Consider the following 7,506-nt stretch of genomic DNA (forward strand, 5'->3'; position numbering starts at 1 on the left):
AGAGAGAGAGAGAGAGGAAGAGAGAGGAAAATGAGTGCTCGGAGAGATGATGGGGGAATGCAAAAGACATTTTAGTGATGAACAGGCCCCAGGGGGGAAATAGCTCTGAACTACCTGTGTACTTACAGTACAAGTTAGGGAATCAAACAGATATCACACACGAACAGGCACAGGCACACACACAAACACACACACACAAACACACACACACACACAAACACACACAGTTTGCACAGCTATCCTTGTTAGGACATTGCATTGCATTGCATTGATTTCCTTTCATTGTGGACAGCCTAATCCAAACCCTAACCCTAACCTAAACCATAACCAATTCATTCCTAACTCTAACCTTAACCTAACCTCAATTCACACCTTACCCCTAACCAGGACCTCAGAAATTACATTTTGGTTCATTAGGACCAGGCTTTGGTCACTATGAGGACTACCGGTCCCAAGGTCAGTGTTCATACTGGAAAAAGTCCCAAAGGGGTAACAAAACACACACACACACACACACACACACACACACACACACACACACACACACACACACACACACACACACACACACACACACAAGCACACACACACACTCAAGATATGCATTAACATTGCAGCTTCCAAACTATCAACTTTAATAAACCTGCTGATGCTGGTGTTGGTACTAGTGAGGAGAGAGAAAGGAAAGATACTTTGCTCACTCACAATGTGAACAGAGAAAGCAACTCTATCCTTGAACAATTCTCCATATTTAAACAGTGAGTGATACCCTGCTCTTGTTTAAAAAGAGATTGAGCAAGATGTATTATAACCAGAGTAGGACACCACTCTGCGGACTGCCTCAGTCTTGTAATTCATTAAAGGCAATGATGGTTTTTTTTTTTTTTTTTAAAGTGTGAGAGAGAGGGAAAGTAGGACATGATTTAACGTCTTATGGGAGTTTTTAAGCCACTCTTAAAGGCTTAGCCCTCCCCCATCACACCTAAATAATGGGCTGCCATTTGTCCAAAGTCATAGGCTAATGGTCAAATCACCATATGAATGGAGCCTCTGTGGTCTGCGCCTTAGCTGTGTAACATTTTTATCATCACTCCAGTGTGAGGATCACTGCATGAGTTAATAGGGATGGAGGCGGTTCTACATTGAAGTGCCACCAGTGGCCAGCAGGTGTCAGTGTAGCCCTCAACCCTGGCTGCAGCTGCCTGTGATGGGGATTGAACCTTGAGTGGAGTACAGAGGGGAGCGGCCTGCAGTGGACTGGCCAGCCAGAGCCGCACTGCATCAAACACAAGGTGGGCAAATTGCTATTAATAAGCAAGAGCAGCCTCAGCTGGGCAGTGTGACATGGCCTAGTCCAGGATTTATGGACCCTCTGGCCTGCGAGCATCTTATAACTCATTCAGCATAACTCATTTTTAACCATCAGCAAGTGTCGGATACTTAGGACATAAATTTGTCCCACATGCTGTGGCAAGTGAGCAAGACTGTCTGTGTGTGTATGTGTGTGTGTGTGAGGGAGACAAAGAAAGCCCTATTTGGACTTAAAAGTCATAAAACACCTTCCATGCCACTCTTAAGCCACGTGAAACCCGTCCAGATATACAGCATACACAAGGTCAAGCAGCAAGGTGAGAAAGATGGTGACACTTTGGGTTCATCCACCTGATTTGAGTTCCCATCTCCTCTGGCAAGTTATATTATACTGCACATGTAAGCTCCTCCTCTCTGGACTTTGTCCTTTGTTGTCAGTGGCTACACACAGAGTTTTTTTCTTAACCTGATCATCAGGCAATTAATCTGGTTAATGATTAGACATGATGCTCGTAAAAATCACATATCACACAGCTTATATGAGAACATGAGACTTGAAATGATCACTTGCTTTCTTCACAATTAAAGCTACTATCTTGTTCTAGTGTTGTTTTTGTTTTCTCCACAAACAGTAGAATATTAGGCCTGCAACTGTCATTTATTTTCATTGTTTTCTCGATTTGTTGTGTGACACAAGTTCACAGAGCTTGAGGTAACGTCTTCAAATCGCTCGTTTTGTCTGACAAAACTCAAAGATATTCAATTTACTATTTATGTCATTTTTGCTTGAAAAAATATTTAGATGATTAATCAATTATCAACATTCTTGTTGATTGATATTTCTGTCTATCTTCTAATCGATTAACTATTCGATTTGGCTTTAGAGGGTCTATTGTCATCAAAAATCAAGCACATGTTTTTAGAAGCACACCAGCTGGCTACTGCACATTATCCTAACCATGATCAGAACATCTGCAGGAAAATAATAATATTTTTACAATTACTTTAATCATTTCAACAGAAATGCGCAATGCAGGATATTAAACGCTTATGGAAATATCTTATAAATACATCATGACCAGAATATGCAACAGCTGTGCATGTAAACCAGTGACAACAAAATGCCGCTGTCAAACACTGATTCACACATCCATGCATTCACCATGGCAACAAGTTTCTTCCCATCCTGTGAACAAACAGATGTGTGTGTATTGTTTCGGCTCATGCACCAGTCTGTGTATTGTCTGTGTGTACCGTACAGTGTGTGGAAGTATGTGAGGTTGTGCTTTCTGTCATTCTGGACTATGTTAACACATCCTCCATGAAAGCTTACTGCGCATGGAGCGAGAAGAGCAGAATGAGAGAAGCCCTCTGCGCAGGAACTGAGATAAGCACCTCTTTTGAATACCAGTGTGTGAAAAGCACAGTTTTCCACCATAAAATAAGAAGTCATTCGGGAGCAATGGGAACAATGGCCAGACGGAGTGAAAAAAAAAAAACTGACAGAGGGAACACAAAGAGATTGGACATCATTTGTGTAAAAGGTTGACATCGAGAGAAACAGAGAAGACACACTGAGTGCAAATATTGTCTGGAGGTAGAAAGACAGAGGGAGGCAGGGAAGGAGAGAGCAATTAGTGAGAGATAAAAAGCATGGCAGGGAGGGTAAGACAACCTCCTATTACTCCAATTAATCCAATAAAAAAAAAAAAAAAAGAAAAAAAAAGAAGAACTTAGCACACCAGAAAGGCAGATCCATTTCCCTGACAACAGCAAGTGTTTTAGGGTCATGAGTGGGCAGCCGGAGCAGGGCTCCTGCCAGGCTGAGCAGAAAACAGCATGCTGGCATTTCAGCCGGGCGGAGGGGAGCTCACGCCCTGTCAGTGGGCACATTAACACTAATTCAACATGACTTGTTGATATATTTCCGTGGCGGTAATGATGTTAATGGCAGTATTTTAATGCCTGTGTGCATGGAAATCACAGAGAATATTAATGCCACCGGCCACTGATCGTGCCGAGGGTGGAGCACATTAATATGTATTGAGTAGGCCCGTGCGTATATGTGTATGGGGCGAGTGTGAAGTGAGTAATACCACTCCAGTTTAATGTTTACTTGTCTGGCGGTACATTAAACAAGGCTTTTCAATGAAACAGTCATCACTTATCTAGGTGTTGGTGTGTAAAGTGGACTTAAAGCGTACGTTAGTGACTACTGATGAAGTGTAGGTTACAACCTGTTGATAACAGCCTCAGTCTGGGCTCTGTAGAGGTGAACGTGTGGTGCCAGTAGTGAAAACAAACTCTATTTTGAGGAATTTTGATCTTGTATGGAGTGTTTGCTATGACAACCTGCCCCCACAAAGTCCTTTACTGACCCAATTAATGTGTTTCCTTGGCCAGGAGTGGGTGGCGTAAATGTCCACTATGGACGTATGATCTGTACCGCTAATTAACTCCAAAGCTCTGACATGTCTCTGATTAGCGTCATGGTCCTGCACATTTGAAAGCACCTGTCAAAATGGGATCTAACCAAGGATCATGATAAATATTACCTGCTCTAAACTCACTAATCTACAAACTTGCTGGTGAACATTTTCATTCATGTTTGGGTTTCTCTGCCTTATACTGTAGATACGAACAGAAAAGCAAGTCACTTCAGTTTCCAAGCTGCAACTTCATTAGTCTTATCTGCTGCAATTGTTTCAAGATGTGTGCGATTATATGTTTGTGTCCAAACACTCTTAATCAAAATACAATTTTCTCCACTAAACAAGTGGTGAGTAATCCCACAAATAATCAGCTTCATTTGTGATCAGATTACTTTGGTATTTTTTCCGGTGGCTGTAATGGATTAGACCTGCACGCAATAGCAGAGTAGAACTGATTGCCGACCTTCCGTCTGATCTACTTCATCCAGCCCATTTGACGGCTGTATTGTTTGAAAAATAGCAAGAAGGGAGGCTGCTGTGAAATCCCACCCTGCAGGAGCTCTTTAAGCTGTTCAAAGCATTCATGGCTGCACCGGTCTCAGTGATGGGAGTGTGGCTCTCACTTTTCTCCCCAACGTCAACAATGAGCTATTTTGTGTTGTTGACATTTGGGGCCTCGTTGTTGTTTTGGCACCCTATTATCGAGTGTCCCCCCCTTCAGTAAGCACTCTCACTGCTGTCAGATATCATGCTAGACACCGGGGTGTTCTGCACAAACTGTGCCATACAGCACCAAACACGATATTACACACACCTGCAATTTTATAAATGTAGATACAATATATTATATTATTTTATATTAAAACAGTAGTTGCCAACCTTTTTGGTTTGTGACCCTTTATAGCCAAGCATTGCCTACTCATGATCCCAGATCACAGGCTTAATATGTCTTTGAGTAGTGAGTAGTTCAGAAGAGTGATGTCCCCTTCTCAGATTCATTTGAATAGCTTTTAGAGTTGTGAAGAGGTGACTAATTAAAACTATTCAGTATTTAACAAGAAGGAGCTTTCTTCTTTTTTCGTATCTTGCTAAACATCTTGTGACCCATCAGATTTATCTTGTGACCCTGTGGAGGGAACCAACCCTCAGGTTGGGAACCGCTGTCTTATAGGGAAATTAGAAAACTGAGATCTGAGAACATGGAACATCACCAAAAGAAGTCAAACTGGGCCAGAAAGGAGCAGTCGGAAAATCAGAAGGTTTTAAAACCCCTGGTTAACTAAATGTATTTGGAAGAGAAAACCAAAGCAAACAAAAGAATCATTATCCAAACTGTCTGTTGTAAAGATCCATTACAGTTTACAGACTAACTTCCTTGTTCAATTTTAATCTACCACACTTACCATAGTCGGTAGGTTATACAGTCTTTCTGTTATTGCCAGTTGTACATTTACTCAAGTACTGTACATAGGTACAGTTATGAGTAATTGCACTATACTTGAGTATTTTCAACACTTTTTACTTTTGGGGAACACTGTACTGTTTTCTCCATTACATTCATTTAACACTTATACTTACTTGTGTATTGATTTTACATACAAAACATGATCTACTTATAAGATATGATGTATTATTATAGATTAAAGGCCCTGTACCCATTCAGTTTGGAGTTGTGCAATGCAATGATTCACATCAGGTCACCAATGACTGCTGAAAGCAGTAACTTGTCCCAAAACAGAACTACTAAGGTACTGAATTTTTAAAAATGTTTTATCTTGTTGTACAAGTTGTTAACTTCTTAAAATCTTTTAGGACCTTGGTGGCTCCATAATTTAACACTCTGAAGGGGGATATTCTGCATAATGAGTACTTTTACTTTTAATACTGTAGATACCTTTTGTTGGCCATACCTATGTACTTTTACTAAATTACTTTTACATGTTTCGTTGCCTTGTTCCCATACCTCAGCAATTACTCTGTTGCATACAATGTCATTATAATGGATATTAAGAATGGAACTAAGCAAAATAAGACACAAGTTGAAATAAACTGGAATTTTTCTTTAAAACTCTGGTATGCTGTCATATGGGATTTTACTGCCTTAGTCTTTATCCAGTGGCACTTAATTATGCAACACTATATACTCTTCCAGCAGTACAATACACTCATTTTAAGCTCCTAATCAGAAATCATTGTGCCAATCCAGTGTGTAGAGCCAGAGGGAGATTACAGGACCTGGAAACTGGGCTCTGAAACAGCCCTGAGGACGCAGCAGAGAGCCAGAGCGTGTTAAGGTTTGTGCGTTAGCTGAAGAAGAAGAGGAGATGCTCAGGCCTTGAGAGGGCTTAGAGACAAGCGTGTGGATAAAAGCCAGGCAAAAGAGACACGCTTGCAGGTGGGACATGTAAAATAGACTGGACTCCGCAACCAAGGATGCAGCCTAATAACATCAGAAACGTCTTTAGCCACAAGCCCTTTTCATTCCAGGTGTGTGTCAGCTTCCACGACAGAGCCGCAGCTTGACGCACACAATTGCTTTTTGCCAAGTGAAGCAGCAAAATCCCCAGGCCCTGCTGACACGTAATGACAAATGTGTGAACACTGGCTGGGAAACCGGCTGTGATTTCTAAAACATTGTCTGAAATAATGGTGGGAGAGGGAGCCGAGAACGCTAGAGAGTGCAAATTACAGCAAAGGCAATGGGCTGGAAAAAAGAACAGCCTTGTTGATGACAACACTGTGGGCTTTTGTGACAGAGGCCCTCACTTTAGTATCCATCTCTCAACTTATTCCATAAAACACATCGTCAGCTCTAAGGGGAAATGGGCCGCTGAATGGCAATACACCATAACAATTCTTGACCGAGATCTGAGGAGATACATCTTGTAAGTGTGCCTTGTAAATGTGTAAAAAGAGTCTGGGAGGTGGTGTGGGATGGGGTGGGATGGGGTGACTCTATTGTTCCCTCCCAACAGTCTGATGTGGCACTTGACTGCAACTGATGTAAATATTATCTCAAGGTTAACTGCAAGCTGTTTGCTTTAAGTGTGGAGTGTAAGTACTCTGCCCAGCGAAGCCTCTCTAAACTTCCTGCTTTTGCGCCATATGTTTTCTGCTCACAATAAATAAGAAATGAATTCCTGATGAGTTTAAGTTGCTCTCCGGCATTTCTCACAAAACTAATGGGCCAAGAGTGAATTATTGATGAGTGTTGATCAAGGAGAGAGCAGAAAATAGGTTACCTATAAGCTCACACTCAAACAGTGACATGCCTGAATATTTCATCAAAAGGGGTAAATAGGCATGTGATATGATGATAATATTCCAATGCTTTCCTTTTAATCGCTAATTTGAGAAATAAAATGAACTCCGGGTTTGCTATTGACTTGAGTTCTCTTCAATTCACGAGATCTCATTCAACTGCAAAAGGCTCGCTCAGCAGCGCTCTTATCTCTTTTTCCTTTAAGTCATGCATCCCTCGCTCTCATTTCCTCCCTGTTTGCTGTGGGCAGCAGCAGCGCAAGAGTGATGTGAGTGACCTTGGCCTGGTTCTGCGGGCTCCAGAGGACAGCCGTGTCTCACAGCGATCCGTTCCTTCCCACCAATCCCGATTAGCAGCCGGGCAGCAGGCGACGGATGGGAACTAAGTGTCGCAGTGCAGAGGGCCGTTGAGGAGCTGGAGTCGGATCTGTGGCCCAGAAGAGGTGTGAGGAGGGGAGGGAGGAGTGGAGGGGTGGGGGGGGCGGGGTTGGGACAGGGGAAC

Source organism: Thunnus maccoyii, chromosome 17 (genome assembly GCF_910596095.1).
Source record: "Thunnus maccoyii chromosome 17, fThuMac1.1, whole genome shotgun sequence".
NCBI lineage: Eukaryota > Metazoa > Chordata > Actinopteri > Scombriformes > Scombridae > Thunnus > Thunnus maccoyii.